General features: G+C 30.3%; 2 protein-coding genes across 5 annotated transcripts in view; both read right to left on the reverse strand.

Moving 5' to 3' along the window:
- The window catches only part of LOC136978969 (valacyclovir hydrolase), a 243,425-nt gene extending 243,386 nt beyond the window's left edge, over window positions 1-39 (reverse strand). The window contains exon 1 of the mRNA XM_067274855.1: window positions 35-39. The gene's annotated coding sequence lies outside the window, so the exon portion shown is untranslated. The remainder of the gene's footprint in view (window positions 1-34) is intronic.
- LOC136978963 (protein O-mannosyl-transferase Tmtc3-like) overlaps window positions 1-19,219 on the reverse strand; it is a 76,457-nt gene extending 57,238 nt beyond the window's left edge. Inside the window, exons 1-3 of one of the 4 annotated variants that reach the window (XM_067274826.1) lie at window positions 19,121-19,219; window positions 18,961-19,034; window positions 18,707-18,811 (exon numbers count right to left, since the gene is read on the reverse strand). The gene's annotated coding sequence lies outside the window, so the exon portion shown is untranslated. Of the gene's footprint in view, window positions 1-18,706; window positions 18,812-18,960 lie in introns of all 4 variants that reach the window. The other 3 variants (XM_067274825.1, XM_067274824.1, XM_067274823.1) reach the window with 3 other exon arrangements.
- Between the last annotated feature and the right edge of the window lie 4,428 nt (window positions 19,220-23,647).

Genomic DNA, 23,647 nt, shown 5'->3' on the forward strand with positions numbered 1-23,647 from the left:
CTATTGTCAAGTAAAAGATAATTGAGTTATCAAGAATTTTCTTTCGACGAGTGTTCCTTTTTCGGACGAAGCGAATCGTCTTGACGAGTCAAAGTAACTCTTGGAGATCATCAATTCGTTCAATAAATTCATTTTTAATTTTGTAAATTCAATACTCTTCTTGGAATAACCGAAGAATAAGTAAAGTATGCATGATTTCACGTGGTAGATGCGGATCACCGATCCCGAAATACTTCAAGAATTTTCAAAATTCGAAATTTCTCAATTTTTTCTTTTATTTTATTTTTGTTTTTGAGCACGATAATATAAATTTTAATGATGTCGTTGCGAAAAGCCGAATTTCAAATAAAAATTATTTGTAAATTTCCAACATCTTTCAACCGAACTAAAAATACTTATTTGAATTATAAAGGGAAGAAAATAGAAAATCGAACAAAATAATTTCAACTTCCTTCACGGGAAATTTTATCAAATAAAAATAAAGATTAAAATCATTTTGAAAGTTTAAATATTACTGAGAATTACAAATATAAAGCAATGGACTTATTTAATTGCCGTTTCAATGCGAGCAGAAAACTTATTGTTTCGATAGTAACAATTAGATAGTGTTGGAAAATGAAGATAAACCATCGAAGAAGAAAGGAAATTCTCTCAGAAAATGCAAAAAGCAGCTGTTTGTTATTGGTTTCTGACAACGAAACTGTCGAAAGTTATTAGTCTGTCGTGTTATCAAGCCGAAATCAGCGAGGTGCTTTATCGACTGTTCAGGCCGGATATAAAGTGTGAGTTTATCCCTCTATCGTCGCCAAGTGAATCCAATTGTGAATATTTAGTCAGATTAAATGTTACGCTGCAGCCAAAATCGACGTTTTACTTCTGTAGAATTCGCAAATCTCTCGCCTGCAGCTATAGTTGGAATTACAGTAGAAATGGAAATTGCGTGGATGTGGTATTCCTCACAAGATGCGTTGCTGATAATGTCTTGGAAAATAGTCTTATTATTGCAAATGGAGATTTCCCACTTTTGAATTTCGATTTTTTCTCGACGATATTCTTTCTTGAGATTATTCTTTGCTTAAGGATTACTCTGAACTGTAACTGAAAAGAACGAAATGAAAAAAAAGTATAAAATCAAGTAAAAAAAAGTGAGAAAAGAAATCACTCGACTGCAAAAAAAATTTGACTTATATATCAGAGATTTATTTCTTATTTTTATTATTATATCTTACGTAAGATTGGTTATTTTTCTTTCGTTAAAAGTACATAAATTTAATGAGTTTGTTCTCGGTATTAGCGAAGAGAATTTTTAAAAATTTAAAATGATTATATTGATTTAATAACGTTGTCGACACGAAGATTAAAAGATGTTTTGTCAATTATCAACCATTCTCATTGTTTACAATACGTTGTAAACAATAAAAATAATTGGTAATTGGTAAAACGTCCTTTAATTACATTATGATGTAAAATTTAAATGAGTTATCGAAAAGTTTAAAAACAAAAAATTTCCCGTAATTTATTGTGAAATTTGTTCGGTTCAGTATTATATATAAAAAAAGAAAGTACTGACCAGAAATTGCTCCTCCTTCGTTTCTATAAATAGCACATTTGTCCGCTACTATAATGGTTTTTCCTGTAATTTCTAGGAAAATATTGGATCGAATGGTAAAAAGGACTAACTACTAATCGGTTTTAAAGTTATAAAATTATACATAAGCATTCGTAGATAATGAATTATCGACAGACTGGATGATAAATCAAACAGAGCGATGCTCGAGACAGATGGGTAGAATTGGTTAAGAATAAAGTCTGATTTTCTTTGAAAGAAAATAAAGTTTCGACATTTAACAGATAAAATGAAGATGCAATCTTCATTTTAGCCCAGGGGTAGATTCCGGGGATCAATCTCCGTCAGTATGATCTGCACTGCTAACCCTCTGCAGTTTGTAGTCAATATTCTAGTTTTCTCTGCAAACTACGTACGATCAATAACTAATAAATATTGTAATTTCTATCTCACCGGTTACTAGATTCGTAATGGGGATATCATTGAACGCGATGGAGATGCAAAAATGATAAACCTGTTATGTGTGATGTATATAGAGGAGAAGTTTTGTTTGCACTGTTTTTCTCGTATATAATCGTTATTGCGCTCAATCCTCAATTCCTCTTTCGTTTAAAAGGTACTGCATTCGTATGAATTTAATAATTTTGTCTACTGATGAGAATTCAAACAAAATTAATCACAGCAAACCTTTCACACTTAAGAAATTTAACGGATAGGTCAATGTTTTATTTAGGTATTACAAACTTTAAAAATTGCTCATTTATCAAATTACACGAAATAATTTAATTATAACTCGTTTAAATCGATTTATTTTTGATATTTTTAAAGTACACCGAGAAGAAAGTTCTAAAATTGAAAATGAAATTAGAGTTTCACTCAAGTTTAATGCGAAGTATACTTTATAAAAAAATAATCCGAGACGTTAGGAAGGTATCAAACAAACGTTCTGTAACAATACTTGAAGACGTAATATAATATTATAGATTGGTACAGGAATTTTTCATTATTGATCAATATAAAAAGTATCAATATAAAATTTTGATAAATAAAAGAAAACATCAAAAGTAATGGTCGTATAAAAAATCCGTCGTAAATCATTAACGCCATATAATCACATTTAAGTTTTGTAAGCATTTAGGGAAAAGTAAAATCAATTATATAATAAAATAACACGAAATTAAAATAGTATCGTAAGGTTTAAAGAGCATTTATAAATCGTATTTTGCTATAAATTTCGCATTTTTACTGCGACTTGAAAGAAACGATTATCTATTCTTGCAACATCCACCTCCGGGGATGGAGAGGGCATTGTTGTGTGAACAAAATTTTTATAGCAAACGCAACCAGTAACCGCCGCACAAAACCAAGTAAGTAATGTATGGCTCTAAATGACAAAGAAGCAGTGGTATCAAGCTTCTTCCTTTGAAACTCCGTTTTCTTCAATTACTGGGACAACCCAGCAACCTTTGTGTACTCTGTAGTCACCGGCATGTCTGACAGAAAAAACCAGTAAAGCCATAAAATAGCACTGTTCCCATACTGCCTGATAAGACTGCAATGGATCTTATCCCAAAGTGTGTCAGACAAGTTGTTAGTAGAGAAGTCACGTATAGTCACAGACATTACTATCAGATATCGGCGTAGAAATCCTGCACATTCACCAATACTCTAGTGTAATGTTCTAAACCCCCATTCGGTAATTCTCCTAACCTAATTATGATGCAATTAAGACAGATAACATTCTTAAATTAATAATTATGGTTTCTGCTCTATACATCTTTTACTTAATTTCTTTTCTTTTTTTTCGAAGAAGGACAAAGAAGCAATCTGCCATAAATTTTGTGCTGTAACAAATGCCACTGAAACTTTTATTAATTTAATGTGGGTTTTCGTATTTATTGAAAAAAAAACAAATTTTCGATAAGAACCGATAATAATTATTATTGTGCTCTGACAGAATAGCAATGTTAATGGAAAACACAATAAATATGACTAAAATATATATTGAAAATAACTGAAAATAAAATAATAATGGAGGAAAAAACGTGGATAATGTAAAAGAATATCTTCAATGGTATACGTAAAGAAATAACATCCATTTAAATAACCTTGAATTCAAGGGGGAGTTCAGCCACTTTGTGGAATTTCTCCGAGTGCACTATTTTCGGATAAGACAGCATATTCTTTGCATTTCCCTCTGGCAAGAGAAAAAAGAATGCGATGGCATGTTTTTTTTTTCTTTGGAAGGCAGGAATCTCTAAACCAATGAATATTTGAATTAACAGAAGCGATTTCTTTTCTTCGCTTTTTTATGAATATTCGTAAGAAAAGCATAGCTAAAAAGTGGACGGTTCCGTATTGAAGAAACTAATCAAGGCATCTTTTGCCATATCTTTCCGAGAAACGCATAAGAAGACAAAGTAACCGTGACTAATTGAATTTTTACAGAGTGGCAAAGTTGAGAGGGACAATAGGAGACATCAGGTGAATCCAGACACCGTGAAATAGGACGTCAAAAAATGGTAAAAATCTTCGGTGAAAACCGCTCTAAATGTCATATCGAAAGAATTTCCATCTTTTATAATATGAATGTTTCCGTAATAATCCTCGATAATCCTTATAATCTTTAACTTTTAAGCACCTCCGGTGTTTTTAATGACAAAAATATCGCTCGAGACTGGGGGTTATAGAAATTTCATTTCCTTAATTTTCGATAAAACTTAATCTGGTAATTGATTGGAGCCGTTTTATTATTAGAAAATTGCATAAAATTTCAAGATTAGATAAAATTTTCCATTGCAAAAGTCAATTAGTCACTTAGATTAATCGTGTAAACTTTGTATAATTTAATAAACATAAGATTGATTTTAAACTTATTTTAAGAAAATTTTCATATCCAAATAAGTCGTAATTGCATTTCTCATCCGAGCGACTAAAATTAAAATTAAACAAGTCAAAGTTTTGAAAAGATATATCGTTGCTCAAATTTATTTCTTAGATATTAATAAATATTTAATAATGGACTAATATAAGAGAGGACCAATACCTCAATTACAGTGTGCTCCAACGAGCAGAACTATAACCAATAAAGTTTTCTATTTTTAAGCCATCAATACTGACGTCACTAAAACAGAATGACGTCTTTTTTTCGATATAGGGCATCGCATCATTATCCAGCTGAGCACAAGCCGATTTGAAGGATTATAATATAAAACGGCTTCGAAATTTTATATATAGACTTAAATTGAAAAGGTATAAAATATCGTTGAATTTTCTTCGTAATATCAAAAAAGAACGATTTACAAAGTAATTTGTGCTTTTTGTTTTGTTCCTTGAAGCAAAAAAAACCATCAGTGAGGATCTTTTATGAAGACATCTTGCAAATTTAGGAATAATGAAGTGCCATGTTTAGAACTAAATACACGAAAATGAATTATTTTAATTAATATTTTACTACAGTCAATAAATGTAAACAATACAGAATATATCAGGCTATTAATATAACAATTTTGATTTAAAAAATGAGGCATCTAACCATTTGTTTCAAGCTGCCGAGTTCTAACGAGGTTTGCTAACGTTTATTAACTTTTATAACTAGGCAAATGTTATTAAATAAGACTGTCGCGTATATTATATAAATAGTTATCGAGTGTAATTTGCATTTCTGATAGCAATTCTCTGTACGAAATTCAAAATAGCCGGGAGCATTTAATAAAAGGTGATATTATTAGGCGTCGGATTTCTATAGGAGATAGCCAGAGTGCAAGTTGTCTTCTCGCGGACAATGACAAGCTGCATTCAATTTTCCCGTTCACTTGTACTATCAGAAAACACAAGGTTCTGCAACTGAAGATAACAGCACCATACTCTGCAGCACACACTCGTAAATAGTTTCAACTTCCCGTTCAAGTGGGCATTTCGTCGTTAGCTGCAGCCATCCCATCTGTAATTTTTCGCCCGACGGTTCTGTTTATCATTGCCAGTATCGTAATCATTAGCCTGTCGACCATAGAGGAATATGCCATTTTCTATATTGAAGCAAAAGGGCGATAGCCAGCAATCCGGCGCCGCCATTCCACAAAAACTAAAATACACTTCAAATAATTTAGTTTTCGAAATCTTTAACATCCTACTGAAATTTTAGAAGGAAGAAATAATATATATATTTATATATTTAACTTTCTGAATGAGATTATTTTATATAAATCATAACGAGCTAAAGTCTCTTCTCTTAGTAATTGCAGGAGGGAACAAACGAGCATCCGAAATAGCAGAAATTTATCATCTAGGATTGCATCGAGTACTGAAATATTTACACATAATTAACTGAATAGTATTAACCCAGGCTAGAATTTAACTGAATATTATTATATGCATTAATTTAGTTCTGAATTGTGCTAATTATATCTACTAATGATACGAAGTAATTGCATGTAAACGCATAAAATATCAAAATAAAGAGTGAGACAATTTACCAAATTTATTTAGGTAATTCCCTCTTTGATTATTTTCTAAAACTACTCTTTTAATAAATAAGTAAAGCTTATTTCCAATGTTTTGGTTAATGCGCTTGTTACAGTTGTGCATTACGATTGCTTATAAAAATCGATGACAAACATAAATTTCAACAAAAGCGGAGTTTCCATATTAATGTGAGTGTGAATAATGAGATGTCATTCCGCAGACGGATCCGTGCATCTACAAAATGATAGCCTTAATTATTTTATCTGAACATGACCAACTTATAATAAATTTGCTGAATTCCGAATCAGAGCAGCGTGATTCTAGATAACAAACTCGTAACATAGAGATTTTGGAAACGAAGGAGAAGCTCGGCTCCAACAAGCAAAAGACATGCGAAATGACTTCTTTCAAATCTGATAAATCTAATGTTTCAAAATCAAATTTAATTTCAAATGTTCGTAGTTTGTCACTTGTCACTCAAAGAGACAATTCTCCTCTCGCAAGTCCCAACAAAAATTTATTCTTTTAAAAAATCTATATTCCGACTTCGCTCTCACTTCTAAGTATACGCAATCTATACAATTGATAAAAATTCTTCTCTGGTGTTATTTTAATAACTTTTAATAAGATATTTTTCCATCAACTAAAACAATCGACGCCTGAAGCGATCTTTTATTTTTTAAAAATATAAACATTACACTAGATTGAAATTGGTTTAATTAATTTTTATGTAAAATTAATCATCTTCCATTATTCCAGATGTTTATTTTCCCTTGTTTTACAATTTCTTATAAAAAAGAATTAAAGGGAAAAATGAAAAATTTCTAAGAAAATTAAAATACCGACGGAAATGATTCATTTAGATCGATCATTAAAATAAAGTAGATTTTTTCCCCCCTCTCATAATTCATGATTTTTCCCAAATGTTTTCTTCTGTCCAGTTTCACTTATTTTCTCTTTCGTGCATTATTCTGCTTCTAATTCGAAATAAAAATTTAAAATTCATTTCATTTCAATATCTAAAAAAAAAAAACAAAATCGAAAAATATATTCTTAAATATAAAACTTCGGCAAAGCACCTGTACACTTCGACATTCTTAGGCCTAGTGTCTATGGAAGGTATTTGTGTATTATTCAAAATTTCACATAAAATCCGATTAAAAATAATCAATTATTTAATTTTAGATGCAGTCTCTGGACTGTACACAGTTACATCATAATTTGAATTTCACTTAAAGTCGATCAAAGAGACTTTGGCTCACATAAAATTTAATTTAATTCGACATTTGATTTTTTAAACATTTATTTATTTAACTATAGTAGAAAGTAATTTTCTGTATAAAATAATTATAAAACGAGAATTAAAAAAAATAATAATAATAAAAATCAATTAACTTTCTGATTATAAATCGGATTGAAATTGTTCGAGAAGAAACGATAACTACACAAATAAATCCTGACGAGTTAAAATTTATTTAATAATAAATTGTGGTTATTTTTCTGTTAATAATAGATTTTATCATTAAAGATTCATCGTAAAAAAGTTTACGTTACCTTTTTTTTTAATAATAAAAATACATTCGGAAGGGTTTCCTATTAAAGGTTATCGTCGTTACTTCTTGAAAATTCTTTATTTTTATAGAATTTTCGATTTTAATATCTTTTAAATATTAGATATTTAGTTAAATGATATAACAAATGACTAGTTCGAAACAATTTAATTATATAGAACTTATTAGAAATTTATAATTCGTATGACATAAATCGTCGCCAACATGTAATATAGATCAAGAGTAAGATTAGGCAGAAAATAATAAATTTTGAATCGAACAAACAGAGAAAAATTGCTAATTAAATTTATCAATAATTCACTAAGAATAAATGTGGTCTTTCATGAATTTTACATTGCAGTGTATTTTCTTCCTGCAATCAAATTCAAGGAAAACAATAATGAATATTTTTTATTATCTAATATATGGTATAAAATAATTCTAAAAAAAAAAAAAAATAGATTTTAAACCCGAAATGGTCGACAAGAAAGTTATAGGAAGTTACTAACCATTGGAGGAACCGCGACTTCTTCCATATTTCACTTTGAAACATGCTGTCGGCTGGAAGTTTCCAACATCGACATGCACCAATAAATCAAAATTATATTATAAATATAGTTATGGCGACTTAGCCCTGAAGAAATTTGACCACAAATCTGAAATCTATAGAGGGATACTAATGTATTATTCCACTTCTTTTTTTTACATATATTTATTTAGAATTCAAGAGAGTTTTCTTGACTGAGTCTAGTAGCGCATGGGCAATACCAGTGGAAAACCAGAAAGAGAGCAAATAAGAAACTGGTTCATGTCAACAAAGTGTTGACTATCAACTCTTGAAAAGGTTTAACCTCTTCTTTCGATTGCAGGTGAAGAAAAATTTATCACTTCGGCACCCCAGCAAGTACGCAAGTTAAACATGTCGACTGCACGAATTGATTCTCGCTGTTCGTTGTCCACGCATTTCCCTTCCAGATGTACTGTACAGTACATTATCATATTAATTAATTAACACTAATAAAAATTCTTTAAACTCTTCTTTAAAACTTTAATTATATTCAATATTAATTGTTAAAAAAAAGTTCTTAATTATTTTATTTTCGTGTAAAATTTAATATATGAATGGATTTAAATTTCTAATTAGGATTTTAAACATTTTAAAAGAATAAAATTCTTTTCATATAAAATAAAAAAAGAAATTCTTTAAACCGATTCTAATAAGAGAAATGCATATAAAGGGGGAATTAAAGATTCGATTCAAATTTAAAAAAAATACAAAGAATTGTTTTTTTTTAATTATAATAAATAAAACAATTCTTTGTATTTTAGAATATTGTATTGTGTACACTTCGAGACCTTTCAAGAATAGAATTTCCTACAGAGTTCGTCCCGCATAATTTAGTACCGTATCTGAATAAATATCCGAATCGGAGCAATGATAATTAAGGTTTATACCAATCTTTGTTCGAACTTTCCAAAAACAACTTCTATTATCTAAGAAAATGCTGATAAGATTAAGTAGATAAATTGCGTGAAAGGATAAAATGACTTGGCACCTAATAACATTTAGTAGTTAAAAGTGTTTTTAGCTATTAAACAAGGCTGTAAACACAAGAAAAAAAGAATATTCTTTGGCATCCCCGGAGAGATAAACATTGCGATTTCGTTTTTAAGAAAGATGCAGGAATGGTTTCGTATGACTTAATCAAAGTAAATTCATTTAGAGTTGAATGCTATCTAAATGAGATCTGTCAGTAGGTGGCTGTCGACTTTGGCCTATTGTTGCTTCTAGACCTTAAATCCAAAGTTGACTGCAAACAATTCCTTCAAGCCGCTTTAGTCCGATGAAAGCTAGTAATAAACTCTTTAACAACAGAGTCCAGTTTTAACGACTCGGACGTTAATTACGAACCAAACTCCATACTCTTCGACCAGAATTAGCAGGATTGAGGTTTTTATTCGGTGTCTTATGATTCGGTCGAATTGTCCAATTAATATATCTGATAATATCGCTGTATTTTCTAAAGTATTACTCTGTTTAACGGTCAATTTCGGATTGATCGCCCTTGTTTACAACGATTTATAATTCATAAAACAAAAATAAAACAATAATACGTTTCGAGACTTTAATCGTATTACTTCGAAAGATATTTGATTTTAAAAATAACATTTCAGCTTACAGAAATCAAATTATTCTTTTGTCGAAATAAAAAAAATAAATTGCCACGTTTGTAACGATGCTAATACCTTAATGCACATACCTTTGTTTCTAAAATTATTCTATGAAAAAAAAAATTAGAAAAAAAATAGTTGATAACGAAACGTCTTGATTGCCGAAATAGTTGCTATAACCCACTTCTCATACTTGATATCAGTAAGCTTTTTGTGATAGCCGATAGTTGTTATCTGACAAAATTGAATTAGAAAAGGTAGGAACTCGTTTTTGTAATTCAATTTTGTTCAAGATAACGATCTATGAGGTATTCCTAAATTATGATATTCAAATTAAGCCCTACGGAATGTAACAAAGTCTGCATTCGATAAAAACAATTCAATTATATTACGTTTTGGTCATAAAAGTGAGAAGATCTCGTTGAAAAAGGTGGTGCAACCAACATTTCGTACATCAAATAAAAGAAAATTAAGAAAAATTAATCATTTTTTTTATTCTTATAAATTTATAATTCAAATTTGACAATTATAACAAATAAAATTTGTTAAATTAAATTTGATTTAAATTGAGTATAAAATTAGTTTACATTTAATCCGCGATTAATTTCTCTATAACGAAATTTATGATTAAGCGATTTATTTTTGGTTTAAAATTTATTAAAGAGATGATAACATTCATCTTGACTTTATTTCTAGACTTTATAATTCATATCAACCCAACTTCCGTAATACATCAACATGCTTAACAATACTATGGTGATTATTCAAATCAGTCCGATCATTTGTTTATGTTGATAAATGAAACATGGAGATAGAATTTTCTCTTCGGGTTCTGCAGAAGACGATCCAATACGTCTTTATAAACTGAGAGTTAATAATTAAAGCGCTCGAAGTTGTAAAGAGGATCACGAACTCTATTTTGACGGATGTTACCACATACAAAGGATTTACCAAACTATTAAGACGTCTCTATATCTTTAATATTATTCGTATTTTGGCAAGGATTTACTCTCACATTCGATTAAAAGTGCGTAATTTTATTCATTTCGATGTTATTTTGACAAAAGAATCTTTTAATAAAAGGTTGTATCAAATGTATTCCAATACTGGATAAGAATAGAAACAAATTTTCGGGCTAGTCATAATAGAAAAGGTCATACGTTAGTATTGTATGCACGAAATGTAATATTGATATAATGTGAAATATTCACAAAGACAAAGAGAAGACGTGAATTCGTCTTTTTGACCTTGCAGTTACAGATATGGAAACATGCGAAAGTTAATATTTAAGAGTTTTGATAAAAATAAAAACGAATTGTTTCCGCATCGAATATCGATTTTACTTATTCACCATTAAATGCAGAGTTTTATATCTTCTCGAGAGAATTTCTTCTTTTCCATCCGAACTATCATATTAGCGAACTGTCAAGTTTAAATAACCTCTGCCACGCAACATCACGACTAAACTATCTTCGTTCATTATAGAAATAAAGATACCAACGAGGAGAGTCGTTAAGAAGGATATCGTTATTCAAAGGCATTTTGTGATAGGAAAAAAAAAATGTTCTCGAGAGTCATAATAGACCCTTTTTTCAAGCCGAACTTCTACTTTTTGGGTGGCAGCTCGCAAAATGATTTTTCTAGAGAATTTTCTATCTTGTCACTAGAAGCTTTTAGCATCTCTGCTTAATCTTATCTAGTGGTATAGCATTTTGTCCTTTCTATGTTTTCTTGACTTTGCTCCCAACTCTCTCAATGATTTCTTCGTGCTTGTAATTGAATTATCGGAGGCCTGGCGTGTTTCACTCGCTACCCAATTCAATTCTAGAGATTTGTTCCTCACAAAATAGAAGATATAGGATTAGTAGAAAATATTTCTCAATTTGTACTATTCTTTCCGCGCTCTTTATTTTCGTAAACGATTTTGAATTATATATATTGTTCCCCCGACCGAAATCTGAGAAACTCAGATAAGTTACTTTTTGTATTGAAAGCCTTTCTCCTGAATTCCTTACACAAAATTAAATGCAATAAATAAATAAAAGCAGATAAAACTCTTTCACTTTTATATTTATAAAATTTTATTTAAAAAATTCTACGGAGGAATCAAAGCGCTTAAACTCATCGACATTTGATGCAAGTGGAATTATCAATACTTTGTTTGATATCATTTAAGCAAGCGAGCGAGATAAGATTATTGCTTTGCAGATGAAAATGTTTACCGATAATGTTGTATTAATAAAAACGAGTTGGCACAATAAGCCTTTCGATCAGACAAGCGACAATAATTATTCCAACACCTATTCTACGCTTTCGATAAGACTTGTCTGGAAATATTCCAACCATTGGCAAGAACGTTTAATCCGACATGATTGGTGACGTGTCGTGGGCCGGATGTGACCGAAGACGACCAGAGGAATAGAGGAAGATTGGAAGAGAATAGTAAGCGAATGTTGCTGTGACGTCAAGGGGGTAGACTTACACATTCTATTTCTGGTTTATCGATCTGTTTTGCTCGTCAACTCCACAGCGGCTCGTGAATTTTTAAGGCATGCTGATGGGAAACAGAAAAAGAGGTAAGAAGATGGAACAAAAGAAGAATTCCATAAAAATGGCATTTCAAAGTCAATACAAGAACCTCGATAATTACTTGTACGAGAATAGTCAATATTAATATTTCTGTTTGTCGAATTATCAAGTATTCCGTGTTTTAATTCCCAATGTAAAAGAGTATTATAAAATGTTGTATTCCTCTATTGAAATTCTAATTTTCCTAAATAGTATTTTTGCTTGTTTTTTTTAAAAAAAATAATCCGTTAAAGGACATTTCTTGACTCGTTAAAGTCGACGAAATTAAAGATCGGCACGGAAAGAACATTTCGTCAAACGTGAAGCGATTAAATATACTGTAGCTGATATTTAAATTATAAGTTGCCAAACAGCAATTTTACATTTAATTTATTTCTGTAATGCGATATTAATGGATTTTTGAAAGAGATCTAACCAAACACGTGGGCCTATCCAAGCAAGAATAATGCAGCATCTGCAGGAAGCAAATCATGAAATGTAAGCGAGCACTCTGATCAGATGGGGTTCCTAATTGAGTCCTCTTCGGGAGATAAACAACCCCGAGCAGGGTGAATAAGCGTGGACATGGTCCACTCTCTCTAAGGTGGTTTTCTATAGGGAGAAATGGTCAAACGTTCGACGTTGATAAACGACTTTAATTTTTGGAAGAGGTACTTGGAATTTTGTGATTAAACAATCCCTCGTCGATTCCCCGAGGATCATTAATATTTAAGTACGTGGTGAGAAGGGGAGAACCCTACGTCTCCGACTGTACAATTGTATCCATTATAATGTTTTCACCCCGTTCTTAATGATTAACCCTGTGGCAGTCCGTTTCCAATATAGCATTTGCAGGGGATTGCACTCCAAGAAAATTAACCAGCCGCCCGGGCCGACAAAAAGCCTTTTAACAAGCAACGCTACACATCTATAATGATCGAAAATTTTTATCAAACCGAATATGGAGAGTCGAGATTTTTCTGACGCATCCATCCCAAACGCACTATCCTTAGCTGTTGTTGAGTGCGGTAATCCATCAATGCTGTGTGAATTAATTTAAATTCCTATTTGGAAGTATATTTTAATTAACATTCTTGAGAGTCCTAAAATTTCTATATTATATTAGTATCGGTCGTTTAATTAATATTATAATGATATAATGCAGTCGGAATTTTTGCATTTAAATGAAATATTTGGGATCGGCGATTCAAGGTTAAATATTTCATTATCGTGTCATTTGTCTGAATTTGAATCGCATTAAACCGTTACTTATATTTATTTTCGTTAAACTCCCGAGGCGTATTCAATGGCCTCTTTGTAATAATCTTGGAAGATTCTCGATAGATTTAATTAATATCTCGGAGGCTGACTCGTTGCATTTAAATTGAAGCAATTTACGTCTCTTAAATTAATTGATAAAACTGCTTTATCTAAATATTTATCCACATTTTGTCACCGAATAATTTTCCGTATTTTCGCCTTCCACTTTTATTTAGTATACATAAACAAAATTCTAGATAAAGGCAGTCGTATATTGGACGTAATAAAGTTTTCAGCTTTCAAAGTGTCCAATTTATGTTTTTCAGCAGTCAAAGCGAAGAGAGGTCAGAGAGAGAGAGAAAGGCAGAGAGAGAATATGGCTGAATCAGTTTGAGAATGCGAAGATCAATAGTCCAGAGCTGCCATAACACAATCACGGATCGCTGGATAAACTGTTAAGACTGCAATGTTTTCTTTACTCATTATGTAAAAGGTTTGTATACGCACAAACTCATAACTCAGATGATGCTATAACCATATGCGTCCCGCGAGATTATCTTTCGATATTGTCTTTTCCTGTTTCACCCGGAGGCATAACATAGGGAAACGTGTGGTTGTTTGAACATTTTAGACAATGTTGAGTTCTGCCAAGGATCGTAAATAGTCTGGCCCGCCATACTTTACTGGGTGCAAGAAAAAATATTGTTGTAATTCTACTCGGTGGGATACTAAAATTCTATGACCGTCCTTTATGTTTCCTATTGTTTATTACAATGAAGATAAAGTTTCGCTGTTTATATATAAAAATAATCTTAAATATTTTAATGAGTTGTCAAAATTCACGCAAATAAGTGTATAAGGTTCCAAAATACAATCTCGGAAAATATCATTTTTATAACTTTCTTTGGGAAAATCGTCCACTTCGGAATTAGCAACACCAGAAAAATATAATATTCTTTTCTTTAATTCAGTCTAAATAATAATTTTTTTTATATTCACGATTAAATTAAATTAAAATGTCGTTTCTAATAACAAATTTTAATATTAATATAAAAATTAAAAAATATATTTTAGTTTCCTGGTGACTGCATTGATTTTTTAATAGTAAGTTCGACGATATGAAGCTAATTTTCTGAAGTGTTTTCTTTCCACACGGGGAATTAAATAATCTATTAATTTTAAACAAGATAAAAATAGTAATTATTATTTATAAATTAAAAATAATATAATAAATTTACAATTATTATTTTCGTATTTCTTTATTATTAAATTTTCAAAAATTGTCCAATATCAATGATTCTCTAATGTTTTATAGACAGGGGGGAATACATATTTTGCTATTCTAATTTTTCTAAGATAATTTATAATCCCTAAACGCTCCAACGAATAAATAACTTTTACAGGTAATTTATTTTATAAAAAAAGGCATAATTTCTGATATTTTTGAAAGATAAATAATTTAAAAGAATATTTATTTTTTCATTATGCATCTAAGAAAATATTTATCAAGTGTAATGAGTGATACTTCGCCAATTTATTATTTTAAATTTAACAGTAAATTCGTACATTTAAACACGCATAAAATATATAATTTATTTTTATAGAATTTATTGTAATTATTTCGATTAAATTAAATATTTATTCATTTCATTTTAAGGAAAGGGGAGGGGGGAAATTCGAGAAGTTTAAGATTATTGCTTGAATATTTTAAGGCGATTTGCAGGAAATTTGGCAAGGATTTTAGAAAAAGCGAAATGTCTTAAACGTTGTAAAGGCTGAAATATAATTTATGGGAAGAAACATTCCGTCCAATAAATGTATAGAAAACTTTGTGTTGGGAAAAAATAAGCTGAAGTTATTAGAAGATATTTTATTAAAAAATGCAGATAAAATATTATTACGTAATTCATCAATTCGGTGTTATAAGATATCTCTATCCGTAATAGAATTAAACAGAGCGGGAAGATTTATGATTTAGTAAGAAAAAATAAAATAAAATATTAAGAAGATGGATTTAGAAATGTTTAAGAATTAAAAATTATTATCTTAAGCTGACATTTTGCACGAATTCGAAACGGCTTCAATTGAATTGTATAATGTTTTCGGAGTTTCTAAATATTTAAGAAGTATTATATTTTAAATTTGCGGCGTTTGAAAAGTCGGAAAAATATGTTTAAACTTTGCATAAAAATATCTCCGTATTTTTCGCAAATCCCTCAACACAATCTTGTTTATCCAGTAACATAAAAGTTTCTCCTCAGAAATGGAATTTTTGATTTTATTTTGTTTTCTTCATCCGACTCCCTTATTCTAAAGAAATAATATATAGATGACGTAAGAAAAAAAAAATTCAGTCACAAATCTAAAAGTCCAACTTGGATCATTTGATGGGAAACGGACCGTACATGTTTATTGATTCGGCTGATTGTGGAAAGAGAGAGTAAAGTGCATCGTGTCGTCTAAACGTTCAGCTCCTCCCCGTCTAGTTCGTGATGTATCTCCGTTGTGCCGCTAGATAATTCTTGACAATGTGTTTGTCCAGCGATGATAGAGAAGACCGCACCGAGTCCCTAAGTGTCATAGCACTGGGCATGCGTACGGCTTACCTCTTCTATCGGGCCCTCTCTCTTCCCCTATCGAAGCAGGGTCTTAGTGTGAGAGCCCCAACTGGCAGTGACAGGCAAGCCAAAAGATGAAAAACCTGCAATCGACTAGTAGGCTGTATATGGAACATCAGCGCCACAACGTCAGATAAATGAACGATAACCCCACCAAATCGTCCAAATCCGCTAAGCGAAAATTAGTCTTATAAACAATCGAAAAATACAAAAAAAAATATATATATATACATTGACCAGTCGATAATCGACTGTTTCGTATCGCCTCTATTTAAATAATAAAAAAAAAAACGAAGAAGAAGCCAATGAATAAGAGAAGCAATTAGCTAAATGTGGATTCTACTCTTAAAAAAATTTAATCAAGATGTTACGAGAGTTTTACCTTAATGGAAATTATGTTTTCTGATTGAAGTTCGAAAATTACGAAAAAATGCATTACGTGAAATTTTAACATCTGCGGAGTTTCGAAAGTACTTTATGAATTCAACATACAAAGAATTACACTTAATAATAATTTTATACTCGAGTAGATTAATAAATTTCCAAAAAATTGCGTCGTTTATTAATAATAGCCCATCCTTAAATGGCTATTTTTCAAGACTAGATAAAGACAGCAATAAAACACAGTCGAATTTCGAGTCTTATAATTTAAAAACGTACTTAACTTCAACTAATTTTCAAAGCGTTTTAAATATTTATATTATTACCTAAATTTAAAATTTTGTTTAAGAAAAAAAAAAAAATGAAGAAATTGCCGCGGCGGAATGTCGCTTAAACAGCTTATTTAGTAAAGAAACTAAAAATAACATTGTGTTGGACTGAAATTGTTAAAAGGCTTCATTAGAAGAGACAATTTTAAATTTTAACCGAGGAGCAATTTGTACTTGCGTCATTGTTGCTAGTTCGCATTGCTTTATTATTTAATTAAATATAATTAATTTTGGAATTAACATATATTATTGGTAAATAGTTTGGGAGGAAAGATTAACAAAAGTTGATCCCGCGGATTAATTAATGAAAAAAGAAAAGCAAGTTGCTCTGGAGATGGGACATTCCAGTGCTATTCTCACAGAATTGCCAATTCTCTAAACGGACCGCTATTCTCTAGAGTGACGTTGTAAACTCTACGAAAACAACTTAGATCTTAAGACTTTAAGCCAATTGTAACATTTGGTAATAAATGTTTTGTTTACTTTTATTTATTTTTTATTTAGACGATTTGAGAAATATTCGAAAATATGTATTCGTATCATTCTACGTATATGATTTCTGTTACGTCGACCATTCGGGATTATCGTTGTAATTTAAAAATGAAATTTTCCAGTATTGATGTCGCGGTGTGTGATATCACGAAAAGAAGTAGATTGTGATTGCTACACAAACATTGCATAACGCAAACTGCGAATAGCGGTTGTGCGTGAGACATTGCTAAAGCAGCACAGAATAATGAGGTATTTTCCAGCGCTCTGAACTTTGCGAAAAATCGATGGAAATATTTCAGCCCTCCACATGAAGGCGCCAGTCATTGCACATAGCGTGCGTACTTTGTGCATAGAAGTGCGTAAACAATGCGTCTTCGGTCGGAATGGAATCCCTTCGATCTCTCTTCTCCAATGAGCTTACCGCTGCAAAAAAAGGTGCGGTTGATCTTAAAGAGAGCACTTACGCTGAAAGACCGTGCACTTTTTTTTGCTTATTTTAATTATTTTTAATTTTCTCACACAGATCTTTCTTCTCTTTTTTTTCCACCGAAATAATTCAGACTTATTAGTCGATTTTTTAAACATAAATTTCTTCCTTTTCGTTATTTAAGTTTTTGTAGGAATCATTTTCGTATCATTACAATTTACATTTATTATTCACCTGAAGAAATGCAGCAGTAGGGAATTTTTACGTATTTTCTTCACTTGTGACAATGTAGAAACTCTTCGAGTTAAAAGAGCTGATTACTTTTTAAACACAATCGAAAACAGTTTTATTCTCGTGTTGTCGTAATTATACATTTGGTAGAAAGCGTTACGCAAATCTTATCGTCGTTACGTCAAACTAAAAAGAAATTTTTAAGTTATCTCGACTATTGAAACATACAAACAGCACTACAATCGTATATAGTGAAGAACATAGGATCTACCAAGCACCTTAATCCTGTTATCTACCCTATTCTCTGGAGTGCTATAGGATGTCTCTGAAGTATCGGATGTCGGAAACTAACCTCATTTTGAAATGAAATTTTGCTTTCATAATAAACTACAGTTCAACCTACAAACTGCATCCTTTAATTAGAATAATCGATAATAAAATTCAAATGTCAGTGACATTTTACACATTTTTCAATTAAGATTCTCTTCTGAAGTCGCTTAATTATCGAAACCTCAATCTTAGTTTTAATGGTAAAATCGGCCATGCTTTGTAACAGCATAAATTAATAACAAGATTACGAGAAAATAATTATAATTACGCCGAAATTTAACATTTTTCTAAGGTTTCTTAATCACGAAAACCAATACCTGAGCATATTTTAAGACACAACAGTCGACTTCTTCATTTATTTCTAGTGCTTCGGAAACCTTTAAAACACCTCTTACACGAGCCCCATATTCTGTATTCCATTACTAAATAATTTTATTCATCTTAGTAATTTATAACGAGGAAATATTTGAAATTATATTTAAAATAATTAAAAATATATATATACATATATATTTTTAAACGTGAAAATGGTTTAATCAAATGTACGAATGGAGAAACGATCGGGACTTACCTATACCTTTTCCGTCTGTCCCAATTTAAAGAGGAAGTCGAAGAAGTAAGACGGTTTCTCGGATACGTTTGTGCCTGATTAATAATTAGAAATAGTTTTTATAAATAGTCGAATGTAAAGTGCAGGTCGCACGAACATGAGATCAATATTCCAGAGCTACCTCAGACTAGATAGAGACTATTTGGTTTCATATACCCGACTGTGCTTCTCCAGCATTGCACTGCTTCTCTTACGTCCAACACCAGCGACCGTGGCTCCGTCTGATGGTTAAAGCTAGAAGCATTTTCTGGAAGAGGACGCCTGCGCTCGCTAAACAATTAAATATTCCGTTGACTCGCATTCGCTTCGTAATTAAAGCCATGTGTTTGCAATTCTTCTAATTCGGTGATTATTTGTACTTTTACTTTATTTAGGATTAATGATAAATAACGTTTTTCTTCCTTTTTTTTCCTGTTTGCTTTTATATGTTTCGACTAAAATTTATCGCTTCTTGTAAACGATATCTTTTCTTATTGTATAAAAATCCTATCCGTGTCTAGTAGAAGAGCCGATTTTAAAATGGTAATTTGACTTGTTCGTTTTCAAAATTGGCGAAGGAATAGTGAATAAAACGTCTTGGATATTCGGCGAACGGTCATTAGGCCAACTCCTATGGTATCGAGCCTATTCAATGAGTGGTAATCAAAGCGAAATTAGCATCGGATCAGGTTGTCGAATGGCAAATTCTTGAGATAAACAATATACATGTTGTCTTAATAATGAGATCTTTAGTTTAAATAGCAGTTTGTATGGAGTGTAATCTTCGGTGTACAGGTCAATGAAAATTCTTATCTCTTTCAACATCCAGTAACAGATATTACCTGTGAAACCTAGGGATTAGTTTCCACTTCTGTACTTTGTAATCTCGCTAGGGAACAGTCGCCTTACAGATATGTTTGTCATAATGTCTCTAGACCACTCCATCTGTAACTAGAAAATCCCAAGTGATACTTTGCATTTAACAAAGTTGTGTGTTCCTTTTCTAGATGTAATTGCAGTATTTTGTTTGTATTTTTCAATGTTTTAAAACAAATCCCTAATTGAATTGTTTAATTCAATTAACAAAATTAAGTGGGAAGTGCGGAAAGAGAACTTAGTCGAGGTTTTATTATTTATTTTTAATTCTAAATTTCCAAATTGTTTTGAATAATTAACGGTTGGGAGAGCAATTTAAATGTTGTTCATAACCGTTCCACTTTGTTGTTTCTCTCAAACATTATAAATAAAAGAACGATATACTGTAGATAGAAATTGAATTTAGACCACTTTACCTCTATGATGGAATTTTTTTCCGGGTTTTTTTCCCCCTCGGAAAAAGGTTTATGTCCGATTTCCATCAGAGCGACTCATCCAAATGGAAATTTAATATGAATACTATAAAACAATAGTTGTACAAGATTGAATAAACGTTACGTTGAAAGAATATGTAAAAATAAATGTTAGAAATTCGATTGCTTTTCTTTTTATTTTTGTCTAAACTGTCAAAAAATTTCGAAATTTAAGCGTTGGCCCCACTAAATCACTTTCGGGCTCTTGCTTAAAAATACGCCAGGCTGCAATCTTAAACTTTGTTCAAACCGAGAAGATGCTTAAAGCATTGTACATTGAAATGATATCGTAAACCCAGTAAATCTTGCGTTTCCTTAAGTTAAGTGCATCGTATAACAAACTCGAGTATTCATCGTTTTAATTACATCTCCAGTAATGTATCAGAATAAGTGAACTTTATGATTCGCCGCATCACATTTCGAATAAGATAATTTTAAAGGAACAATTATGTTTCGAATGAAAGTATTTAATCGGAATTTCGAAACATTTTAATATAACTACAATTTCAAATTAAATTACAAAAGTTTTCTTTTATTTTTTAAAAATAAACACAAATTATAACCCATAAAAACTTGCTTTAAGAAACTTTTCAATTAAGCATTTCGTTTTACACATACTTTAAAACTGTATCTTTAAATAATTCCTATATTTTCTCCCCTTCCACGAACAAAAGGAGAGAGAAGAGATTAAAGGTGTATAATATCTAAGAAAATGTATTTATCGCCTCGTGTTTAGTTAAATCAAATAAGCATCGAATATTTTTGAAGAAAAAACAAATTAATTTTGCATACGAAAAAATAAATATAGTTTCATAATAGAAGAATTTAATCGATGCTGAAGTTCTCTTCTTACAGAATTCTCGATAGTCTTATAGATCATATAAAATAATCGAAAATATATTTGTACGTAGCAGCTTTATCTAAAATAGATGCAATAAATATTCTTTTAACGTGTAATAAATACTTAAAACAGAAAATATTTATTCGAGTTACGTTTATCAGCAATGAAAAGCAGTTTAATATATTTATGTTTACATATTTATATACAAGAAATAAAAAATAAATTAATATAGATGCATTTTTCATTTCATTTCGAATGATATTACATTATGATTTATATTGCTTCTATCATAAATTTTCGAATATTTATATAATTTTTAATATTTTTTTTTCAATTTTTTAAATCTCGTATGAATTAATTCAAATATTATATTATATTTTTTTTAACGAGATTTGATTTATTTGGTAGTTTTTCTAGAATTTTATTCTAGAAATATTTTTCATTTTATCCAATTACACGTATACTTTTAAAAACTTCAAAAAATTGTTTACACTTATTTCATTTCGCATCTCCCGAGAAAATCACATAGGAATTAATGCAAATATTTCTTATAAAAATCTCTTTTAATTAATTCGACGAATTTCTGTTTTTGTAAAAGCACGCGCCATATCTTCACCCCTTGTAAAAAAAAAGGGTGGGAAAATGTTAAGAATTTCTTCGCAGACGTCAACTTTAAAAAAGTACTACTGCAGACGAGTTTGTGTGACAGAACTGTCTTCTAAAAATTTCAAATACGAATTTGTCAAATATGGAAAGTAATAATAAAAAAAAATAAAATAAAATAATGCCAGATAACCACGATATTTACTGCTCTGCCATGGAGAAGAGAATTTCTGCATGGAATTTGATTGCATATTTTGTTGTCATGTTTCGTGCACTTAAACGTCAAATAGGAAAGTAGCGAATGAATAATGAAATCACATATATAACATGCAGGCGCAACGCATCCAACGTTATAAATATGTCGTTTCTTCTGGGCACTGAGTCATTTTTAGATGACATTTTCTATTTAATGTTCATGCCGTGAATCAAAAGAGGAATTTAATTAGTTTGTTGAAAAATTATTACCTAAACAGCGTATAACAATATAAGCATAAATAAAAATATTTTCCCTTATTATTAATAACATAATTGAAGAATTCATGCGAACTTTGTTATGATGATATATGAATCTCTTCGGATAGGTGAACAATGAAAAATATAGATAATAGCTTTAGTTGAACACGTGAATTCATGCGTGTACATTATGATGTATGTATATATATATATATTTAAGATTAAACGTCGTTGATTTTTATTGGCTATTCTAAGATTAAACGTCGTTGATTTTTATTGGCTATTCTAGATCGTATTTAAAGATTACAAATATATATATATATATAAAAATACAAGTTGAAATGATAAATTTATATATTATTTTATTTACTTCTATCAGAGTTTAATAAATTCTCGAAGAGTACTTAGATATACTTTCACATCTCGTGTCGAAACGGTCATCCCCACGTCTCTGTGGCATTGCAGTCGGACATGTGACAAGTTCTGACATTGGAAGATGTCTATTTGCCGGAGTCCCCGAGGATTAAGAGGTCGGAAAAACCCTCTATTCTTCCGTCGAAAGTATTCTGTCGGGTCAGAGTTTCTATGTAGCACCCGCTCCTAGATCGATAACTCTAGAAATATCAGATTACTAGTTGAGTTTTCTGGATTTCTAACTTTGTTGACAAAACTTGTCCATGTTTAATGTATAGGAAATTTAATTAAAATTGCAATAAGTGTAAAATGTTGTTATAAACTCGGCGAGGATTTTATCGAAATGAAAATAAATCAATTCATATTATTTTTGCTTTAAAAATTCGCTGTTTAGTTTCATTTTAAATGGAATTTAACTAGTTTTTGTGGAATTCCACTAAAAATAATTCTCAAAAACTGATAAATACTAACAAAATCCCTATTCTCTTTAAATTTAAATCGTTGTCAATAATCAAATAAGCTGAAAAACTCAAAAAATTGAAAAATAATTTACATGAAGAAAAATGAATGGTAAACTCTTAAAGGATTAATTATTTTAAATTAAATATTTAATTAAAATTTGAATTTTCTCATTAAATCGACATTAAAAAAAGACAGTTAAAGTTTTGAAGTTACTAAATGCAATCAACTATTTTTATTTAAATTAAGAAAAACAATTTTAAAACTAATTTTATTCTGTACAAATTTTAACGATGTTAAATGGTATACTATAGTGATTTAATCATAAAGAAAATAAAGTACACTTCAAAAATGAAATATTTTAACTCAAAAATTTTATAATAGAGTTTTCAAAATTCTGTTTTATGCTAGAAAATAACTTATAAAAGTCTATTATACAAATAAAATTCTTCATTACAGTATAATTGCACACAATTTATATGTTTTTTTTTTTATTAATAAAACGTTGTAGAATCTCGTTATGTTGAAAATTTCGTGTGGGTTGAATGTA

This window comes from Centruroides vittatus, unplaced genomic scaffold (genome assembly GCF_030686945.1).
Source record: "Centruroides vittatus isolate TY-2023 unplaced genomic scaffold, ASM3068694v2 contig_564, whole genome shotgun sequence".
Taxonomy (NCBI): Eukaryota; Metazoa; Arthropoda; class Arachnida; order Scorpiones; family Buthidae; genus Centruroides; species Centruroides vittatus.